Source organism: Anolis carolinensis, chromosome 3 (assembly GCF_035594765.1).
Source record: "Anolis carolinensis isolate JA03-04 chromosome 3, rAnoCar3.1.pri, whole genome shotgun sequence".
NCBI classification, from domain to species: Eukaryota; Metazoa; Chordata; class Lepidosauria; order Squamata; family Dactyloidae; genus Anolis; species Anolis carolinensis.
The window spans coordinates 202,560,168-202,585,101 of record NC_085843.1 but is presented as its reverse complement, the minus strand read 5'-3'; positions in this window follow the sequence as shown (position 1 = coordinate 202,585,101).

The following is a 24,934-nucleotide window of genomic DNA, read 5'->3' as shown; positions in this document are numbered from 1 at the left end:
TAATCTTGGTTTTTTTTTAATGTTTAACTGAAACCCAGCTTTTACATTTTCTTCTTTCATCTTGGTTATAAGGCTCCTCAGCTCCTCCTCACTTTCAACCATCAAAGTGGTATCATCTGCATATCTAAAGATGTTAATGTTTCTTCCAGCAATTTTAACTCCAGCCTTGGATTTGTCATAAGATTTGTCATAAGAGTTAATACTGTACCTTATTTTTTGTCAAAAAAAGGAACCATTATTATATCTGATCTTTTATAAGATCCTTTTTGAATGCCTGGGCAAAAAAATGGTGGTGGTCAGGGGCCTCTGGCCCCTTGCAAAAGTTCTGGCTCTTTCCCCTCTCTACAGAAAGGCCCTTGACGTATCCATGGTTCATATCAAAATCCATGATTTTGACCTCAAAATCTGTCTTCAACTTATATACAAGGTTGAGTTGAACATGGTATCTTCAGACTATGTATATAATGTGTACATGAAACATACATGAATGTTGTGTCTAGACTTGGGTTACATTAAAAAGATATCTCATAATGTACATATATGTAAATACAAGCATTCCTAAAACCTGAAAAAAGAAAACAAAGCAAAAACAAGACACTTCTAGTCCCAAGCATTTCAAATCAGGTATACTCAACATGTACTTGTATCTTATCTATTCAGCTTTGAACTTAGCCAGCATTAAACAAAACAATTATTTCTCAAACAGCCTCTCCTATATTATGCATTTAGATGAAAGAGAATACTGAATAATTTCCATAGTATATTATAGTGTTTCCTTATTTCAAGATGCAGAACTGTTTGAAAAACAGAAAACACCAGCTGAAAGTTTGCATGGTTACACATCCTAATTACAAACCCTACATGAGCTCCAGAGCCATAATAAAATAAATGAATGTATTGCAGCTAAAGAATGCCTATCTGATAATAATACATTTTGCACTTTGAAAGTAATTAAAAACAAAGCATTCATTTTGGCCTACAAGTTAAAAAATGAAATGAAATATTTGTCTTAGTGATGGGAATGCAGTTCAAAGGGGAAAATAATGAAACCACAGTAAGGCATTTTAGAGGGGGCAATTGTCTAAGAAAAATGATGAAATTGCCTTTTTATTTCATCCCTACTATAAAAAATGTAAACGCATCTAAAGAAGCAATAGATGTTTGCAGCTGCAACTGTTTCAGATTGTTAAAGGATTTAGTATAACTGTGAAATGTAACTTTCAGTACATAATGGATGCTAGTTTTTTTTATTGTTACTGCACCACAAAGTTACCCATGTTGTGTCTATGTTTTGTGGCTTTGTAGCTAATTGGGGCCTAGGGAAGAAATTGCAGATGAAAATTGGAATGGGAGAGTGGATTATTACAGTCACTCCAACATGTCCCTTTTCAAATTGGGGCCTGTGTTGTATTGGCTGCTTTTTGCAAGAAAAGAAAAGAGGTCAAGAGTTACTTCCATACATCAACAGCACATTATTTGGCCTTTATTTGTTTGGTTGAACTGAAAACAGTAATAGAAGATGTTTTGTGCTGTTTCCCTCCACTTTTCCACTAGATAAATATTTTCAATAAATATAGCATAACAAAGACAGATGTGATATCTCTCTCTACATCTGTTCTTTTCATTGCCTTCACACCCTTTAATTCTTTACATACATTTAACAATATGCATGGGTTATTCAGGGCCTCCTGGTGGCACAGCGGGTTAAACTTCCTGACTAAAAGGTCAGTGGTTTGAATCCGGGGAACAGGGTGAGCTCTTGCTGTTAGCCCCAGCTTGTGCCAACCTAACAGTTCAAAACCATGCAAATCTGAGTAGATCAATAGGTACGTCTTCTGTGGGAAGGTTACGGCATTCCGTGTAGTCATGCTGGCCACATGACCTAGGAGATGTTTACAGGCTCTTCAGCTTAGAAATGGAGATGAGCACCACAACCCTAGTCGGACACGACTAGACTTAATGTCAAGGGAAACCTTTACCTTTATGGGTTATTCACTTAGCAAGTCTTCTTACTTCATTAATCACATTTTTCTCTTTATTATGCCTCACACTACAGTAATTTGCTAAGTCATTAAATAGGTATTGACAGTTTAGAATTGTATCCACCAGATACAATCTCCAAATCACTAACATGGCTTTTCTTGTCACATTTTGTTTCTACAAGGATAGGATGAGCCTACCTGTGAACGCCCTGTGGGATGACTGAAATATTTTCTGGGAAAAGCAACTCTTCACCATACTTCCGCATGCACCAAATTTCACCCTCATTTGAGGTGCTGAAGGAAGGAAATGCCCAGAAAAATGGCAACTCCCAGTAGTGAAAAGCTTGTTGTGGATCATGCAACATTGGAGGAGAATGTGACACATGTGCACAACATCATCATGCAGGATTGTCAAATGACACTGAGATTTATATCAAAAGAGCTGGGAATTATCCACGATGATAAACCTAACAGGAAAGCATTTCCTATCTTACAACACTGTCATGGATGCCGTAAATGACTGGTGTTGTTCCTGCTTCTGATTATAGTGGAGACTATGTTATTGGAGGCTCTTAAGTGACTGGCTTGACCTTGAAGGAGCAGCAGCTGTTAGAAAGCTCTGGCATGGGCTGGTCCATGAGGTAAGGAAGAGTCGGTAGCAGCTGAATGAATAAACAACAACAAAACAGAAGCTGGTTGGTTATCTGTCAGGGGTACTTTCAATGTGCTTTCCTACATGGCAGGGAGTTGAACCAGTTGGCCCATGTGGTCACTTCCAATTCTATGATTCTAAAGATTCTCAGCCATTATTTCTCCAGGTAGTCCACACACAAAGAAAAGCAATTTGCATCACGTTACTCGTGAATACCTACAACCAAGTTGCAACAAAATGTATCTCTTTAGTAAAATGCATGGGAAGGATATGATAAATTCTTAAGATTCTCAGCCTGGTAATCTGGACTTCAGCTTCCAAAAGTCCCAGCTAGAATGGCCAGTGTTGAAGGATTATGGTAGTTGAAGTTAAAAACAGCAAAAGTATCAAGGAGTTTGTTCATATTTCTGCATTGGGATTCTTCTTTAGTACCTTTCTCGGGGCTTGATATATAATAAATAATCTTTAATTTTCCAGAGCTATTGCATATGAAAGTTAAACACAAAGTAACTTATTCATCTTACCTTCCATGACATTTCTGATACAACCTTAATGCTAGATTTAAATGCAATTTGCTTTGTGTTAAATTGCTTCTAAATATAGTGGTGTAATATGAGAGTAGAATATTAACAATATTTTACATATTCACTTGACAAGAAGACTTTTTTGGGCAACAGCTAATGGGAAAATAAGAACAATGATGTTATTCATTTTTCCATCTTATAATAAAAATGATGCCTTAGGTAAGGAGAAATTGGTTTTCTTTAATGTAAACAGCTGAAGTCCAGGCATCCATCATTTTGAAAACCTGGAGCTTTGTGCAAAGTCTTGTTAGCATAGGGGTCTTAAATATCATGCAGTGATCTAATTAAAAAACACTGTGCCATCATTCTACCACCGATTGAAGTGTTCAATTTCAGTCTGTGTTAGTTAATTGAATGATGAAAAATCATGTATGCCAAAAATCCTTTTTGTTTTGGTAGGAAAGATATATATTTGATGTGGGGAGTGAGAATTTACCCATCCTATTTCTCTTTGTAATCTTGGTTTCTATTCATTGGACAGATTCATATTACACAATTATAGCACTATTATTCCACTTTGACTGCCATGGTTTTATCCTATGGATCTCCAGAGTTTGTAATTTGGTGATGAACTGGAGGGTTTTGACTGAGAATTCTAAATAATCCTTCCTAAACTCTGAGTTAAAATGGAATAATGCTACACAGGTTCCTGGTTCCAAATTCTGATTTGATTAGCACCAAATAGGGGTATATTCTAACAAATGGAGGAGAACACGGGGTTTTAAAAATATTTGTGAAAGATTTTTATATCTTTAGAATGTCATCTGAAATTTACGTTTTCCATATAAAGTAGACTGACTGCAACACTGGGGGACATAAACCTTTGTCTGTTTCATTCTGACACAGAATGATTTAAATAGTTTTTCTCCTTTCTCAACCAGTTAGCTAGATAGTTTTTAAAAAAGATATTAGATATTATATTTGTTGCAAGTCAGGTCTATGTTTGTGTTTTGCTTAAAATGCATTTTAAAAGTTCACCAAAAGTTTTTTTAAATGCAAGCAAACTTGCATTTCTTGATTAGTTTCTTGGTAGGTAATCAGGAGGCTTATCTATACAAATACTACTGCTAATAAATAAATAAATAAAGAAGAGATATGATTCACATCAAATCCTACATTAGCTGTCTAGAATTGCCCATCACATGACGATTCTACTCTACTTGTGCCACGGAGCCCACTGGTTTCCATCACACAATGTCAAACTTATTCCAGCAGGACTCCATGGTGCAAATTTGGCCCATCTGATGAGGTCTAACACATACATGACAACTTCCAGTGAGATTCCTGGGTTTTCTGCCTTTATCCCGACTTTGCTTTGTTTTAGGCACAATTGGGGGATGCTCTGGAGTTTCCAGTTGAACAGTTAGATGAGGTTCATTTCAACTTGATCCACTGTCCAGTTGAACACTGTCACTATCACCCCCTTCCCTGCACTAATTGGAATAGTGATGGAAATGCATTGCATCCAATGAAAACTTATAATTTGTTTTTGAAGTTTTTGAGCAGATAGTAAGTACATTTGCTATGCTCACTCAGCTAAAAACTAAATCAAATAATTGCAGAGAGCTTAGAATGCGAACAGGGATTGCCATGTGTCAGAATATAGCCTAGTGGCAACAAGAATCTAACCTTTTGTTAATTTCGTTCTCAAAGAAAGCATTTTTTCCTGCTGTGAGAAAGTCTTTGAAAGCTGCGGCTTTTTGAAAGCTTAGGAAACCACTACATTTGTGAAGTTCCTCCCCTGCTGGTTGAGACTAGAATAGTTTTTGTGCATTTTTATACTTTTTCACATTTGCATTATATTCCTGGGAAAATTAAAAGAGTTTTCCCCCTTCAAATTGATTTTAACAAATATGCCCCCATACCCTTGAGGAATATTTTTGATGAGGTCTAGATTGCTGATGGAAGGGAGGGTACTTTCTCCAAGGACCCTCTTGCCCCTAAGTTATTATGTAAGAATGTTCAACTTCCATCATTTTTAAGGCTGCAAGAACTCAAGTGATGGCCAAGGGCTCACACAGAACTCTATGGCTGCCCGGGAGCGGGCATGGTAACAACATGGGCATGATGCATCCTTTTTTCCTTGTGATGATGACTGCAAGAAAAAGGGGACAGTGGCAGTGCCCCTTGGAGACATGCTGTCCATAGTGCCCCAAAGCTAAAGGGTTACTCTAGAGTTTCAAGCAAATTCAGAAGCATTTCTTTATTGGTTTAACCCAATTAAACCTACAATACTTACTAGAAGCAGACAGCCAGGAATGAACTTACAGTGAGACCAGGTTATAATGCTTGTGTAGACAAGCCCAGAATTTGGTTGCTTTTATATAATTGCTCAATTAAAAAGAAAAAGAAAATAGGATGACTTTAGACCTCAGTTTAATGGGTTGAACTGCAGCTCAGAAACATCCTTTAAAATCAGACATAAGCACTTTCAGAGAATGGAGCACAATCTACAGTTTATCTAATGAAGAGCTTAAGCAGAAGTGAAAAGCAAAAGTGTATTATCTAAGATGGTATTAATAGGGTGGAAAGCTCTCTCATTTTAAATGTGCAGTATTAATGATTGCTATGAAATGTGTTATACCTTTTGCCTTAGCATCTTTACATTTTATTAGATTGTTATGGCCACTCTGTGTATTTTTAGACGACGGGGTTATTTTTATGTGTATGATTTTGTATATCACTTTGGACTGTTGTTGGTTTTGTAGAGGCATTATCACCATCAGATCTGGAAGAATTTTTCTCACTTAATTTAATAGAAAATAGAAGGAAAGGAGCTAGTGGCAAAATCATTAAGCAGCTTCAAAGGCTGTCTTCCTCCCCACCTTGAAAGGAGCTTGACTTCCATTATTTACAGCAGGTAGCCTGAGATGACAACTGGAAGGGGGAAAGGCTAATGAATGCATCCTGAGAATACATCTTCCACAAGCTGAAATGTGCATACTTTAGTATCACATTATATAAATTAATTGCGCAGTATGAAGATGCTCACAAAAGATAGGAAGTATTTCTGGAAGCTTCTGTGTGTACTGTTAAAGGCTGCAGTCCTAAACATACACAACAAAGGCATAATAGAACTTAGTAGATTTAAACAGGTGGAGACCTTGCTCACGTTATATTGCAAAAGAAGTCACATACTGTTTTTATTACGGATGGGTGGAATACAATTTGATTGATGGGTAGCACTGGGCAGCAACCTCTGATGCACCAAAAATCTACCCTGCCACTTCTGGTCATTCTAAAGACTTTACTACAATCTCACCCCGTTATACCCTAGGCTTCACCAACCCATTCAGTGTATTCTGCCAATTCTCCATACCTTCAATTTTCCCCCAGCTCTCTCAAACCATGCCTTTTTCTTTCCACATCACCCCTCAGTTGTATCTAGCTTTCTGGTCTACAAAGATTCCAGAGGCATTTTGGAGGAAAGGATGGATGGCATTCAACAGTGTCATTTTCCAATGCTTCAGGAAAAATGGAAGGAAAATATGTCAGGAGGAAGGAATGTACTACAGTAGAGTCTCACTTATCCAAGCCTCGCTTATCCAAGTTTCTGGATTATCCAAGCCATTTTTGTAGTCAATGTTTTCAATATATTGTGATATTTTGGTGCTAAATTCGTAAATACAGTAATTACAACATAACATTACTGCGTATTGAACTACTTTTTCTGTCAAATTTGTTGTAAAACATGATGTTTTGGTGCTTAATTTGTAAAATCATAACCTAATTTGATGTTTAATAGGCTTTTCCTTAATCCCTCCTTATTATCCAAGATATTTGCTTATCCAAGGTTCTGCTGGCCCGTTTAGCTCGGATAAGTGAGACTCTACTCACTCTACTCTACTCTGTATTTGCACTTTTACACATGGCACTAGGACACCCTTATGATCAGTATCTCAAATTGCATGTTTCACACATATTCCTACTGTGAAAGCTGTTTTCAACTCATTACTGGAGGCAGTAAACATCTCGTAGGATATCTGTGGATTATTATTGTTGAACACAGATGGTGTAAGACTCATCTTTAATTGTTTACTGAAATGTCCAAGACTTTAAACTGCTATTATCATTTTCTTTATATTTGCAATAACACTTAACAAAAAGGATGTTCATAATTCTTCATTAAAATGATATGCTGACATAATCATTGCAAGATCACTGGGGCTTGTTCACTATTGTACATTTACTCTGATCCCAGATTGCTCTATATCAACAACAGGTGCTTGGAATCTGCACATCAAGCCAAGTAATCAAATGGAGTTCTCGCTCTAGTATTAAATTTCACCGCTTGCATTTCAAACCTTTCTTCCTTTCACTCCAAATAATTCTCTGTTTTACTGACTTGTCAGTGTGTCTGACTGCTTAGTTTTATTAGTATTTTACAACATGATTCACTCAGTGCTATTTAATTATGTTTTATGAGCACTGTCACATTCTTCTCCTAACCTGGCATACTGTCTATTGCTGCAGAAAAGGAACTTTCAATTCAAGTACATAATTTGCTCAAGGGTTATTAAGCTGAAGTTATCTTATTCACAGTTTGCATGTTGAGTATTATGTTTTCATATTTAAAAACAGGAATGTTTGATTACGTGTTGGGATTTCCTCTTAATCATAATTCCTTGCAGTTCTTTTTCTTTAAACGTCAATTAAGCATGCTGTTTATAAGATTCATGAATTATGGAGATTTGCCCACAGAGAAATATTTGTTCTAAGAAAGAAATGCTATAGGTATTGTATTGTATTTTCTACATGTTTTTGGATAGTCTGCGCTTATTATATAATTAGGCATGATTAAAAGAATTCTATGAACAACTTGCAAATGTTTATGTGTACAGTGGCACTTACATTGCACAATTTATCTACCTTAGCTGCAATGTTATCTGGAAATAAGAAAGGTGCTAGAAGGGCACTGTTAAAAGTAGTGAAATACAAGCAAATGAATGCCAGGGAAGATTTATTATACAAATATAATACCTGGAATCCTCCCCCTGTGTGACAACAAACTGTTCAGTGCTCCGGCATTTTTAGGTTGGCAAGGGATGTGAGAGAAAGATCTTTGCTCCATGTTTCTGTGCAGCCTCCGTGTTCCTGTGCAGCCTTGTATCTTGCTTCAAGTTCCAGCCTCGCTTCTGCGTGTGAATCCAGTTGAATGTTCCAGTGACTTTGCCGTTTGGATTTCCATTCTAGCCAAGACTGTTGCCTTGTGTTCCAGCATTGACTTTGTACCTTGGACTAACTTGGAGTTTGATCCTGCATTCTAGCCTTGTTTTCTGTGTTTCCAGTTTGTCTCATGCCTTGGAATTAATCTTTGATATCTTGTTTGAATTATTCTTGATATCTTTCTTGGGACTTACTTTGATATCTGTTTGGACCATGTTCTTTGAGTGACTTTTATAGACTCTTGCTTCAAGATTTTCAAGTACTTTGTTCTTGTGGACTCAAACCCATTTTATTGACTTTGAACTTTGATTTTGCTTTTGCTTGCATATAATCTTCAATAAACAGCTTGCTTGCTATATTCTGAGACTTCAATGAGGTTTTGAGGTGCCTACACAGCCTAGGGGTGCAACAGGATGTATTAGTCTATATGATTATCTATAAGAACTACCTGTATTTAGCCTGAAGGGATCGAAGTTTCAAATCTACATGCTTTTTGGAACGTATGGCCTCCTTATTCCCATACTTCCTTAATTATGTTTAAATAAGAAAGAATCAGAGAATTATAGTGTCAGAAGGGACTGCAAGGGTCATCAAGTCCAAGGCATAATCAAATCAGTATTTACAAATAGTCATCAAACGTCTATTTAAAAATCTCTGGAAGAGGAGACTCCACCACACTCCAAGGCTGCATATTCCACTGTTAAACATCTCTGACCATCAAGACATCCTTCCTAATGCTCAGATGGAATCTTTTTTACTATGTAGCATGATGCTGTCAGGCTCAGAATACTTCCATGATTTCTTTATCAACAGAAACAAAGGCGGATTGGATAAACTTCCAGTATGTTGAACCTCCTCCCCCCCCCCCATAATTTGTAATTACAGTCAGTGATGTTTCTTATAAGGAATATGCTTTAGTTAGAACTTTTGTCTACTTTTTAAATGATTTTATATTGTTTTTAATGTATCATTTTAATGAGATTATTTTAATTGTGTTTAAAATTGCAATGGTTTTTGGCTGATTCTTTTTATGCTCTGCCTTGGGTCCCACTCCAAGAGAATGGTAGGCTCTGTGGAGGAAGTGTCCTGGAAGCGTGCTAGGATGCTTCTGAGTATAATGAGGTGATAAGAGAGTGGACGTACTATAGAAGAAGAAAAAAGCCATTCTTGTAATTTACATCAATCTTGTTGTTGTTTTGATACTTGTTTTATCTTGGTCACAGAATTGTAAGTTGAACTCATTGTCACTTATAAATTACTAGAACATGGTTTTACAATTATTTTTCTTGAAAGTAGAGTTGGGATACTTTTTTAAAAAAACTAATAGTTTCAGTGTCTGCTACAATTTTTATATTGCAGCACTTCAAAACTGAATTCAAGGCATTGTTGTGACTATAAATATAGCAACATTTAGCACTTAACCTTTTTTCTGTGGCTGACTGGTATATTTATACATATGTTATTTTCCTATTGCAGAGAGCTCTGTTTCTCCATTCCTTTCCAGTGCAACATCAGCCCATGACATAGACAGCTTGCTTTAATCAGCTAGTTTTGTCTATAAACCCAAACATGTTAAACATTTACAACTTGGGAAATATCGGCTCAAGAATGTTGTGCAAATTACAGACTCTTCAAACAGTGCTAAAGAAACTGGAAATTTTCAGGGTTTGTGCGAGGCCTTCATGACACTGCTTCCATGAAACCATATTATCACCTCACTCCATTGGTATCTGCTAATAAGGATTCCTGTCTGGACTGAAAATCATTTTCATTTCATTGCACATATAATTTGCCTTCATATTTTTCATTGCCCATCCTCACTCTGCATTTTTCCCCCCATCAAGCAATGTTAGGAGTGGAATACCATGGGTTATATACACATGCACATTATAACCCTCATATCTGCAGCTGCATCCAACAAACTATGTTCTGTCTAGGTACTTTCTAGGTCCTTCAAGAAATTCCATGATATGCTTTTGCCAGAAGTTGCCATAGAGTTGCCCCAGAACACCTAGAAAATTCCTGAAGAGGATACACACTCACGTATTCTAAGGACCTCTTCACACAGCCCTTTTGCCCAGTTGCTGGTGGAAGGGGAGGCACGCAGAGTGGCTCATGGCATCGGGCACTCCCTCCCTCTTTCTCCATCAGATGGGAGAAAGGGCAGCAACATGAAGCAACACATATTGTCCTGCCACCCTTTTCCCCTGTTGGATCTATTCTTTTGGTGCTTCCCCTACACTTTGGAAGGAATGTGGGAGAGCCTGCCATGCCTCATCTGATGTCGCTCAGCAGGCCCTGTCCAAGCCGTGAATACAAGCAGCAAAACGGTAAATTTCACTATTATCCACAGTTTGCTATTTTTATGGTAAGTTCAGTGAAGTATCCCCCACAGATATGAGGACTGTATTGGATGCTTGGAACAATCATACTGACATTACTTGGCTATATGTTAGTCATTAATAGCACACAGATCTTTAACTGGTCTGTTCTAAGCATTACTGATTCTGGATCTAACCTTATGAAACGTTATCAATAATGTAACATGTTTGGTTTATTTATTTATTTATTTTTATTTACAGTATTTTTATTCCGCCCTTTTCACCCCGAAGGGGACTCAGAGCGGATCACATTATATACATATAGGGCAAACATTCAATGCCCATATACACATAGAACCGAGAGAGAGACAGACAGCCGCAGAGGCAATTTAACCTTCTCCTGAGGGGATGTTCGATTCTGGCCACAGGGGGGAGCAGCTGCTTCATCATCCACTCTGACGGCACTTCCTCATTCCAATGTCGTAAATTAGTTAAATTTGCCTCCCCACTTTATAAGTGGTACCTTATTTCCTACTTGATAGATGCAACTGTCTTTCGGGTAGGTCAGCAACGAGCAGGGGCTATTTTTAATTTTTAATTGATGGGTGCTCACCCTGCCACGGGCTGGCCTAAAACTCATGACCTCATGGTCAGAGTGATTTATTGCAGCAGGCTGCTCACCAGCCTTCGCCACAGCCCAGCCCCAACACTATAAACCTTTATTGATGCTCATTAAAAAGTTGCAATTTGGTATAACTATATAGTCTTTTAACAGTCAAAAACAGGTACAAACCCATATATGATAATACGTTCAGTCATCTAATTTGAGACCCTATGCAAGAGGAATTCCAATGTAGTTCCCAGTTTGCACCAAGAGTTGCAAAACTTGTTGTAGAACCAGATGCACAATAGGTGCATAAATAGCAAGGAGAGTACCCAGAAACATACTACCATTTGCATGACTGGATAAAACAATAGAATTCTACTACTGTGTTCATTCTGCTGATAAAGTTACATTGAATTTGGCCCATCAAATATCCACATAAAAGGCAAAAATTGGCATTTTACATGGAAAGAGAAAAAATGTTTTCATGACTGCTTTACTGCTTTTCTCCAAGTATTCCATTATTTTTTTTCTTTGTTACTGGTTGTAGTAGTTTATTCCAAGACAGAATTCCCAACTTTGATTGTTCAAAATCACAATGTTGGCAAGAAACAAGGAAGTTTATAGCAAGTCTTTAGACATGCATCAGGTTTAAGTATGGTGTAAATTAATTTTTTAAATGTACCTAGTATGCAAAAATAACCCAAAAAACCCAAAACCTGGTGATTATTATTAACAACATCCGTTTAAATTATCTTATTAGATTTTATATCAGTCTATAGATCTGTCTACATTACATTGTGAATTAAGATTGCAATAATTCCCTGGTATTATTTTCAAAAACTACGTTTAACCTAATTACTATTTCTATGACAGTCATTAGATCTAAAAAATGTACGAAAGTAAAATGCTGCATTAGTAGCAAGTTTCAAAGCTGAACTTGCTTTTAAGCTCCAGGGGGATATGTATTCAATTATTTCCTTTCTGTATGATGCATTTATTCTGCTAATCAGTTTGTAATTTAATTGTGCATCCTTCAAGAGATTTCTTTATGGAAAAGGTTGTTAAGTTAATCAGTAAAGATATGTTTCATCAAGATAATTGACTGCTAGAGACTTCCAAGAAGTTGCTGAGTTGGTCAGGTATATTGGTTCAGTGAAGTTTTTTTTTCTGGATCATTTTAGCAGTCCTAATCTTCAATGTCCTGTGTAATGATACTTCTTGCAATAATAAAACAAAACAAATCAATACAAGTATTCTGATCACCATTGAAGGGTTTCTTTTCTATGTTTGTTATGTTTCTGTAGTCTATTGTACTGAAAAAGTAGAAGGAAATTATTTTAGCGTGCCATCATGAACTAAGTATCTGTCCTCTTTTTCATTCATTCGATCAATCTGAATAAAGCAAGCAACACTAAAATAATGAGCAATATCTGCTCAAGGGGGATGTATGAGTGTAAACTTTGATGAGTAACCCCACTGGACATTATTTTGTCTCTTTTTTCTATCAGCAGTATAAAAGATTCTAAGCTTCAAAGTCTGTTGCAATTTGGATCTACCATTAATTGAAAACAAATCATAGAACAAAAGGATGACCCTAGGAGTGTCCTTCAAAAAGCAAACATGTTGCATATTTTTTCATCGCTGCAGGAAAAAATATCCAACTGCTTATGATTTTATCCTAGAATATGCTTACTTTTATAAGAGAAAGTCTAAGATAGCAATCAGATATCTGGATACTTCCAAAAGTTTCCTGAGTATTATTGATTTGGTGAATGCAAATGAAGGTGTCTTTCAACTGAGAAACCGGAACAATCAATTGATTGATGTCATAGCAAGTGATGGGGAATAAGTAGGTTCCATGTTATGGCTGGAAACCACTGTGCCATGGTGGCGGGGGGAAAGTGGACTGTCATCTCATGTCCTTATGCTGCCCAAGCCTAAGAAATGCAAGATGGTAGTAGAGACAGTTGCAGCCAGTTACATTTGGAAACAGGCCAACTGTCCCCACTGGCCCTAAGTCAGGGGAAAATCTGAATTTTGAGGCAGAATTTGGGCTTTTCCCTGACTCTCAGCAATATGGGCCAAGGATGCATTAAGGTGGCCTTGCTCCACGACTCAGCTCCATGTAGCATCTGGCCACTGAAAGGCTCATCGAAATTTACGCTGACGTGCATTGTCAGTGTAGATGAGGCCTTGGGTATAACATATGGGTGTGTACATGCATGTGTGTAAATCTTATCCATGCCATTCTTCTTCCTTTTAGGCCCCTTCTACACTGTTATATAATCCAGATTATCAAATCAGATAATCCATATTATCTGATTTGAACTTTATTATATGAGTCTCCACTGCCATATAATCCAGTTCAAAGCAGATAATCTAGATTTTATTTGACAGTGTAGAAGGGATCAGATGGCTTTTGGAGTGGGGAGGAGGGAATGCTACTTTTGCCTTGGGGGAAAATCACTCAGTATATTTCAGAGCTAACTCAAACTGGATCTACACTGCCATATAATCTAGTTTCAGAATGTGGATTAACTGCATTGGTCTGGATTATAGCAGAGTGTAGGTAAAGGTAAAGGTTTCCCCTGACTTTAAGTCCAGTCGTGACTGACTCTGGGGGTTGGTGTTCATCTCCATTTCTAAGCTGAAGAGCCGGCGTTGTCCATAGACATCTCCAGGTCATGTGACCAGTATGATTGCATGGAGCGCTGTTACCTTCCCGCCGGAGCGGTACCTATTGATCTACTCACATTTGCATGTTTTCGAACTGCTAGGTTGGCAGGAGCTGGGGCTAACACTGGGCGCTCATTCCGCTCCCAGGATTTGAACCTGGGACCTTTTAGTCCGCAATTTCAGCAGCTCAGTGCTTTAACACACTGTGCCACCACGGGCGCCATATAGCAGAGTGTGGAGTGATATAATTCATAATCCAGTTCAATGCAGTTAATACACAGTCTGAAACTGGATTATATGGCAGTGTAGATCCATCCTCAGTTCAGGCTTACTTTGATATTGGTGCTTCATAAGAGGATATTGTAGCACATTGTGCCGTAGCTGAACAGAGAATGTGTAGGTCTCTGATTTGCCAGCCATGAAATTGAAATGTGTTAATATACTTGCATAGCTGCACTCACAATTACTAGCACATATTATATATAGGCCTTAAGTGTACACAATAGTATTTGGATTGGGAAAAAGAACATTCAAATTGCTGGAAGTGCCTAACATACACATTTGGACAGCTGCAATTGATGGTTTCTCCTCTGAATTCTATTATTTTGTACTATGGGAAAAGGTTTTATTATTTATCAAATTAAGGCACTGTGCCTGTTCTTTTAGTGGGTAAAAATTGTTTTTGCTTTGCTAATTTCAATTTTTTATTGTTTTTTTCTGGAGATGATTCTAAACAGTGGCATTCTGGGTCATAATGATAAAATGGACCTCTTGTTTAAGATCAGAATCAAATTAAAATAGAAAAAAGCGTCAAAAGTTTTGCATTTCTAGAAGATAATTTCAATTTTTTAATGAAGATTCTTTCCTAGAAAAACTCAATGCTGTACAACAATCAACAACAAAATGATTTTATTTTTTGTTTTTAGATATCCTTTCCAAATCATTTATTTATTGGTATGAAATACACATGAAATACACAGACTTGGGGCAGCATTTTCAGAGGAACACGGTATCTCTGAAAAGAATGTGTTATATATTTATCATTTTTCTAGCAATCTCTTCTATACTGTTTGTGCGCAAACATTTTTAGGTGTCCTTTGAAGGATGTAGAGTGAAAATTCTTCCCAACATTATGGATAATCCAGAAACATTTAATATTGGAACTTCGGTTGGCAGTAGCTTTTTAAAAATAAATACTTAGCAGCAGACCTGAATTTATAGCATACTAGCATATAGGGATTTTGTTATGCTATTTATTAAAAATATTCATTGCTTTATGGTTGGTCCCATTAGAAAATGCATACCTATATAATGGGAATATTTTTAGAAAATCATACAGCTGATGGGAGCAACTCGCATCAGCTTCAGATCTGGTGGCTTAAACTCTCATCAGCCCCAGATCTTGCTTGTCTCCCATGACTCTCCTCCTAATCAGTAGGATGGCACAACTTCTTGTTTAGCTGCAGTTTCCGTTATCTTCAACCTACCTAGCAAAGGGATGAGGATGTTGGGAGATGCAGTCTGGCAAGTAGGCTGGAGCCTTCTGACTGGTTGGAGAGTTGTGCCCTCAGCTATGGGTGGGAATCATGTGGCTCTCTGGATGTGGCTGTACTCCAAACTCCCATCAATTTCTATCACCCTTTGAAACTCCACCAGTATCTTAAGTTGGATCATGAAGGGTATGTGTACCAAGTTTGGCCCAGATCCAACGTAGGTGGGAATAATGCAACTCTCCAGATGTGCTTGGACTTGAAGTCCCATCATAATCGATCAGACCCCCCCTCTCCCAGTATTTTAAGTTGGACCATATGTGCAGCAAGTTTGGTCCAGATCTAATGTGGGTGGGAATGACATGGCTGCCGATAAGCTTCTGGGTCCAATTCAAGGTGCAGGTATTGACCTATAAAACCCTATACGACTTGGGCCCTGTCTATCTCTATGATTGCATTTCCCCTATGAACCAGCATGGGCCTTAAGATCTGCCGGAGAAGCCCTTCTCTCGTTCCCACCACCATCCCAAGTGCAGCTGGTGGGAACGAGAGAGCAGGCCTTCTTGGTTGTGCCCCCCCCCCCAGCTCTGGAACACCCACCCCAAAGAGCTCAGGCAAGCCCCTACATTGCCCTCTTTCTGCAAGGAACTGAAAACCTGGCGGTTCCAGGCAGGTCTTTGAGCAAGATTCGTTGGCTGTTCAACATGTTGACCTTGCTCTACACACTATCCATCCTCTAGTCCTATGATACAGTGAAGTGCAAGTTTTTACCTATCTTTTAAAATTTGCTATGTCTGCCTCGCAATCCTGATTACTATATTGGACTCCTTCATGTTGATTGGTACTGTAACTGTGTTATTTTAAACTGAACTGTTTTTACTGCTGTAAAACTGCCCTGAGTCCTCTTGAGGAGATGGAATGGTATATAAATAAAAGATGATGATGATGATGATTTTTATTATGGCTCTCCGGACGTGCCTGGACTCCAGCTTCCATCATCATTTATCAGCTTCCAAGACCTGGTTGTTCTGCAACTACCATCAGCCAAGAACTGGTCAGTTTTCAATTGATGACTCTCCTTCTAACTGGTCAAACAGCTCAGCTTTCTAGTCAAGTTCCAACTCCCATCATCCCCAGGGTAAGGCTATTGGGAGAGGCGGCCTGGCAAGCAGGCAGAGCCATCAGTATGGTTAGAAGGAGAGCTGTACCCTCAGTCATAGATGTCCTATTTTTGGAGGGAGAGCAAGGATTTCCTCAAAGTTACCAAGCAGCAGAAGCAGTAATCTGTTCTCCCTTCCCAAAAAAGTTCAATCCAAAATTACTGGCAGAGCAGGGAGAGTACGTCAGTGAAATCAGGCCATCTGAGGTCCACATGAAGGTGATAAATCAAAGAGTCCATCTGGGGCAATCCAAGATAATGACAAAGCCAAGGTCAGGTCACACAGAAAATACAAGACAAGATTCAGAGCTGAGCTGTTGCCTGCACAAGTCAATTATAACAAACTTCCAAGGTTACAGTTGCTAGATTTATAGTCCAGAAAAAAATCTCCTCGCCCTATGCTGTCTTCTAAGTGAATCCAGCCAGAAATAGCATGATAAAAAAATATTAGAAATCCCATATCAAGCCATAAAGGCAAGTGAATTCCTCCTGTATATAAACAAGGCACAGGAAGAAGCCGAATGCCAAATGCAAAGCACTCATGTAAACATGAGTAAGAAAGCAGTCAGACTGAAAAAGCAGTTGTACAGCCCAGCCAGAAGATAAACAAATGCATACCTGCTGTTCTCGTGGAAATGCTTGATTTTGCGATTTTACCTTGTTGAGCTGTTAAGTTAGTTCTGCTGGGAAGCTGTTTCCGCAAGGAGGTAAAAAATATCTTGGGTTTTGATGGAGTCAATTAATCTGCAACAGAATGTGGATTATTCTAGATACTCATCCTTAAATTGCTAATCCCAGGACCCCATAATCCCAGAAAATTATGGCAGTTAAAATAGAATCATAATGCTATAATTGTGTAGTGTGAAAAGGCTCTTAAGTTTTTTTGGGTGAGGTTTTTTAGTGCACCTCCCTAAACTGCCAATCCCATAGTTCTATAAGAGAATTGTTGGATTGCAATAAAATGTAATCATAGTGCTATAATTTTGTAGCATAAAAGGATCGTTGATTTGTCTATTTGTGATTGCCAAAGGCTTCATCTTTTTTCTTGTTAAAGTCTCCACTGAATGTATTTTTGGTTATCATTCTCAGATAACAGTTGGGTACTTTATTAAATTGTTTTCCAACATATTAGGAACATATACCCAAGCCCTGAGCCCTGAGGAGCGGCGGGTAAGAAATAAAATTATTATTATTATTATTATTATTATTATTATTATTATTATTATTATTATTAGCAGCAGCAGCAGCAGCAGCAGCAGCAGCAGCTGCAGCAGCAGCAGCAGCAGTATATTTGCACAATTCACAGTATATCATGTTGCATACAATGCTAGGTAAGTTCTTCTTGTCTTTGTGAATAATCAGCCTGTCTTATTGTACTTCCTGTGTTTGTACTTAAATTCAGATAGTGAGAAAGCACAGTATTTTTTAAAATAAAAACAGTTTTATGCAAATTTTGAGTTATACAAAATTTATAAAATCCAAGACAACTCCTTCCCAACATTTGGCATATCAGTCCGACATGGAAGTCAAGATCTGTCAGAGATGTTCCAGGTATTTACAATGCAGTCTCATCATTCTAACAGATATTTACAATACATTTTTATCATACTAAGACAACCAGAATCACCATATTGGGAGCAGTGAGCATTTTTCTTACCACTGGGTATCTAGATTTCTGATTATTTTTGCTCTTAGAAATTCAAAGCTATGCCGTGAGTTCTTTTACTTTATGCAATACCAGTGTGCAGGTGGGAGTGACCGTTAAATGAATGCATTCTTAAGTCATTTGCAAGAGAAAAGTGTAAAATCAATTACAAGCATTTTCTATGGAAAGCTGAAGCTGTAATAATGACACCACATTATCTGCTCTTGACTCAAGAAAGAGAGCCAGGAGCAGGAGTAAGCATCTTGGTTCTTCCTCTTCTTTTTATGATTGATCACTTTTTAATGAGCTTGATAATTTAATGTCATCGATCACATTATGCCCACACTAAAAAAATCGTTCTGCTTTACCCTACTAGGCTTATGCAAATTCCCATCTTGTAACCAATTTACAAATGCAGGCTGCTGTTGAATGTTAGATATGATTAGAAAGTAGATTTACATTGGACATTTATTACTGATGCTGTATGTTCTCCTAGACATGTAACTGTATGTCCTTCACGTTTACTTTCAGAAAATCAAAACTATATTGAAGAAGTTTATATGAGGCCTTTATCACCTTGTTTTTCACATAAAAAGATGGAAATATCTTTTTCAAAAGATGGAGTTAGTTTTCTGTTATAATGCATACTTATAACTTGGAAATACTGCTTAATTTAGATACTCATTGAGTAATCTTGAAATCCACCTATTTAGAACCACTCTTTGGGTGAACTATCTTAGGATGCATCTACACGATGAAATTAATGCAGTTTAATACCACTTTAACAGCCATGACTTGGTACTATAAAATGAAAGTTCCAGTTTTCTTTATCCATCTCTGACAAATGCTGATTCCTCGCCAAATTACAAATCCTAGGATTTTATAAGGAAGAGGGAGCAGACTTGTTTTTTACTGTTTTGATTCATTTTACAGGAAAGGAGATTCTATCTGAACATTTGGAAGAACTGCCTGACCGTACAAGCAGTTCAACAGTGGAACTCTCTGCCTTGGTGTATGGTGGAAACTCCTTCCTTGGAAACTTTTAAACTGAGTCTGGATGGCCATCTGTCAGGGATACTTCAATTGTGCTTTTCCTGCACAATTAGATTCTGTTTATTTTAGGAAGCAGTATCAGCCATGAACTCTGCAGTGATGGGGCCTTGACAAACAATATCTTATCAAATGCAATTTTATCATTATGGTCATACTTAAATAATTTTATGGGGCAATTCCAACCTGAAGATCATGATATAACATTTTTTCAATGGAAGGAATGGATTGAATATCTTTGAATATTGCATTCCATCCATGGGTACACTGTGACAGTATTTACAATTACAACATCTCTTGGTGTCCATATGTGGAACATCTGGTCTGAGTGCTTCAGCCACTCATGCTCATTTGGAAACTCTAATGATATCCTCAGAGATACTGAAACCAATAAGTTTGCCTCATAAATATTTGTTGGAAGGCACTAGATATGATGTCAATAAAGTCAGAGTGAAATGGAATAAGGAATCAGATTGTCCTTTGAAAATTAACCAATGGAAACTTTAAATGTTCTCATGTCTAAAATTACATTTGATGCAGGAAAAATAGTATTTCAGGTGTATTTGCCTCCATTGTGCTTTTAAAGAAAGAAACAACTGGCTTCTTCTAAATGCTACTTAAATGACAGTCAAAACCTTTTAAACATTTTTTCACAAATTGTGAAAATGAAATAAAAAAACACAATTTAAACATTACTTCACTACAGGAAACCTCAACAAATAACAAAAATTATTTTATGGTCTTGACAGTGCTTTATTTGTCAAAGGAAATGCCAAGAGTCCACTACATATGCCTGGGGAGCCCTTTTCTTTAACCTAAGCCATAGTAATTCTGCTAAGAGGAAGCCCAAAGTGCTACCTTCACAGTATTACTAGATTGTTTTAATTTTTTTGTACACATCACAAATGCTGGGACTTTGTCTTAAAACTGAGCCTAGATTCTTAGCGAGGCTGAGCTCTTTTGGACCATGCTACCTCCATGTTTAAGGGCCCCTGGTGACACAGTGCGTTAAAGCACTGAGCTGCTGAACTTGCGGACCAAAAGGTCCCAGGTTCAAATACCGGGAGCAGAATGAGTGCCCGCTGTTGGCCCCAGCTCCTGCTAACCTAGCAGTTCGAAAACATGCAAATGTGAGTAGATCAATAGGTACCGCTCTGGCAGGAAGGTAACGGTGCTCCATGCAGTCATGCCGGCCACATGACCTTGGAGGTGTCTATGGACAATGCCGGCTCTTCGGCTTAGAAATGGAGATGAGCACCAACCCCCAGAGTCTGTCACGACTGGACTTAACGTCAGGAGAAACCTTTACCTACCTCCATGTTTCAAAGAGGCAAATCAAGTGCAACTAGTGATTCATGCAAGGATATGTCATAGAATTATAGAATTTGAAGATACGACCATGATCATTCTGTTCAATCCCCTCTCATGCAGGAAGACATAATCAAAGCACTCCTAACAGATGGCCATTTAGCCTTTGTTTGAAATTCTCGCAAAAAGAAGACTATGGGCCCATCCAGACAGGGCCCAAAATGCGTGACTTCTCATGCTTTTGCCAGAGGCATCTATATGACACCTCCGGTAAAAGAGAAATTATTCTCAACAAAGCAGGAAAACTCTGCTTTGTCACAAAATATTGAGATACTCCATTAGACCCGGGTCTTCCTGTGGGGACTGACCCCCGGGTAGCCCTGGGTCTATGGAGGGGTCAGTCTGCACAGCCCAATTCACTTCTTCGGGCTCCATGGCCCCAGAGAAGCAAAAAGGGAACCCAACTTCTCCCCAAATCTCCTCCTAAAACTTAAAAAAAAAAACTTACCGGGTTGCCATCATGTGTCTCTGGAGACTTCCTGGCACGTACCAATGTTGTGCTAGGAGGCAGGGGGTCACTCCTGCTTCCTCCACCCCTCCAGGCACAACATTGGTACATGCCAGGAAGTCTCCAGAGAGGTATAATTTTCTACATGCGAATTAATAGTTCTGCATCACAATATTATTTTCCCTGCAGAAAATGCTGTTTCCTTCACAGAAATTGCTGTTTTTGGGCAAAACAAGTACATACATTTATTTATGCAGAATAAGTCCTGAATTTGAATAACACAGCCTTCATTTAAAAAAAAATCCCTTGACATTTTTTTTGGTATCTGTGTGTGACAGAGATATGGAATGGCAACCCCTTAGGTGAATTGTTATTTTGGGAGGCTGAAATTATTTTCTTTTTCAGGCTGCAGCAATATCCCACAGTGCATAGTTTGAGAATGACTCCTAAATGGTATGTATGAATCAAGCTAGCCTTCTCTCAATAATCTCATTTTTGACATCTCATTCTACAAGTCTATTAAGAGGAAACTGTTTGGTCACTAGTGTGTATCTGAAATACATATAACCGTATGTGGCTGCCATTATTTAATATATGGCGTACAGCATTTAATCCTATTAAATTACTATTTAAAGACCATGTCTCTAATGTAAGAAGATTAGACTGTGCTAGACTTTGTTTGTACTGTGACAGGGAAGGAGTGTAACCTAATTTGAAGGGGAAGGGGGTTCAATCAATCTTATCTCAGCATCGTAGTTAAGTAGATTTCATTGTTGACTAATCTTCCTAGTTATTGTACTACTGTAATGTTGGGTGTCTTTGTTATATTTCCCTGTTCCTTCAAATGGAAACTACCGAATAAATCTCAGAGTGCTACAACTAATTACAGCTCTCTCAGGTTCCTTTTGCACAGCAAGGAAGTATTCTTTTCATAACTTTTCTTTTGCGGAAAAGATAAGTCAAGAGAAATGGAATTCAGGTGGACAAAGACACTCAGAAAACCTATCAACACTCTAACCACATAACAGACCAGGAGATAAATCTAACCTTCCAGCTTTGCGGCCTGTTCTTCCAAAGAATTTGTTGCTGTTGATTGAATATTTCCAGTTTTATTGTGGCAGCTGAGTGCTGTAATTATCATTTTAGTGTGGCTGGAGAGTGGTTGGGACAGATGCTTTTCACACTAGTATTTCTTCTGCTTCTTCCAAAGAAGTGTATTTTCCTCTCTTGTGAAACATTTGTGAAAAATGCTGGACAAGTTAATGTACAATCATTCCTCTCAAATCCCTATACCCCATGTCTGTTTATTTGTGTATCAAACATTATTTCCATTTATTTTTCTCCCTATAGCTATTAGTTTGATGTACAAATAAATCCCTTACCAGATGATCTTGTTACAATATGTAGATTTCTGGGCACATGTTCACTTCCAACTTGGACATTCACAGCTGGGAAACATCCTATTTCATTTAGATTTGCACCAGAAGACAAAGGGCTACACTTTTAGTGGTTGGGGATTCCAAGATCTTTTCTTCATATTTCTTCTTTTGTTGTTTGAAAAGATTGTATAATCAATAATCTACCAGCATGAGAGCAGCAAGAGGACTGAATTATCAGCAGCATTAATCAAATAGCTTTGTGGACTCTGTTTTTTTTATGTCAAACATAGACTGCCTCTTATAATCAAAATACGAGTTAGGGATGTGGAATTTACAGATGTCAGGAAGCTTACATTTAACTAGCTCTTTGTAGGTTTATAATATGTGATTTTCAAGAAAAAGTTGCTACTACAACCCACCATGAATCATCATTTTCAGATGAGTTATGTAAGTCTATTAAGTGGCTCCAGGTCTTCTTTGTGGGCACCACTTCTCTCCCAAAAGGGCTGGGCTTGGTTCCCCAAAGAGCCCTGAGGGGGATGGCAAGGCTGGAGTGGAGGGAGAAGCCCCACTCTTTCCCCAAAGGGGAGGTGCAGGGGGCCCGGGACTGTTGTGTGGGAGGGAGGGATGCTTGGCTGGATGGCTGGGCAAGGAAGACGCCCCACTGGCACATGTCCAGGTCAGTGACAGACAGACAGAGACCATCACATTGAGGCTTTAATGAGAGTAGGACCAGTATTCTGAAGCGAGCAGAATTCTGTGAAATGTAGTTTAGGACAGGGCTTTTTGGATTCTGTGCCACAGGGGTCCTCACCTTTCCAAACTTTATTTCCCAGAATTTTGCTTACTGCCTTGTGTCGCCTCCTTCTCCTCCTCTTCCCCGAAAGTTTTGGTAGGGGAAAACCCATGTTCATTCTCTAAAGGGATTTTGAGATAAAAGGAGATTGTTGGGAGTTGAATCAACCCTGTGAGGTAGGCAAAGTTGAGTGACTCCAAATTTACCTAGTAGGCTTCCTGTTGTTGTTGTTGTTGTTGTTGTTGTTGCTATTATTATTATTATTATTATTATTATTATTATTATTATTATTATTTAAAAGGTCAGATGGGCATCTATTGAGGGTGGTTTGACTGTGCTTGCTTTTTCTGCCTGGCAGAAGTGGGTTGGACTGGATGGCTCCTGAGACCTTCCAGTGAAATAATACTGTTAAGTTTATGTTGTTTAAAATTCCCAAAAAATCAATGGATGTGCAATTTTTTTTAAACATGGGGGAATGATGTCCTGGTTATATTGTATCATTGAAAAGAGAAAACCAAGAAGAGATAGCTCTTGTAACTTTTAAAAAAATTCTTCATAAAATCCCAAAATCAGTGAATGAGTGAAACGTTATGAAACTTGAGTGAAACGTTATAAAACTTGCTACCATTTTAGCAAGTTTCATCCCAATAGCCCTAAAAATAAGGGGGACAGGAGCCCTGCCCCCCTGCACAATTAATGAAAAAGTAACAAATAGTTGTTATATCGTTATAGTTATAATACAGACCTCTAACAATATTTAAGAAATAGTTTAGAAACAATTGGAAGAGGGCAAATGTGGTCCCTATCTTCAAGAAAGGGAAAAAGAATAACCCAAACAATTACTGTCTAATCAGCCTCACATCGATATCAGGCAGGATTCTGGAAAAAATCATTACGAAGTGGTCTGCAAACACTTAGACTATCACTAATAGTCAAAACAGATTTATCAAAAACAAGTCATGCCAGATTTATCTGATCTCATTTTTTAATATAGAATTACAAGCTGGGTAGATGCAGGGAATGCAGTGGATGTAGCGTATCTGGATTTCAGTAAAGCCTTTGACAAGGTCCCCCATGACCTTCTGGCAAATAAACTAGTCAAATGTGGGCTAGGAAAAACTATGGTTAGATGGATCTGTAATTGGCTAAGTGAATGAACCCAAAGGGTGTTCACCAATGCATCTTCTTCATCCTGGAAAGAAATGACAAGTGGAGTGCCGCAGGGTTCCATCTTGGGCCCGGTTTTGTTCAATATCTTTATTAATGACTTGGATGAAGTATTAGAAGGCATTATCATCAAGTTTGCAGACAATACCAAATTAGGAGGGATAGCTAAAACTGCAGAAGACAGGAGCAGAATTCAAAATTATCTTAACAGATTAGAGAGATGGGCCAAAACTAACAAAATGAAGTTCAACAGGGACAAATGCAAGATACTCCACTTAGGCAGAAAAAATGAAATGCAAAGATACAGAATGGGGGACACCTGGCTAGACAGCAGTACATGTGAAAAAGACACTTAGAGTCCTTGTGGACAAGTTAAAAATGAGCCACCGATATGATGCGGCAGCTAAAAAAGCGAATGGGATTTTGGCCTGCATAAATAGGAGT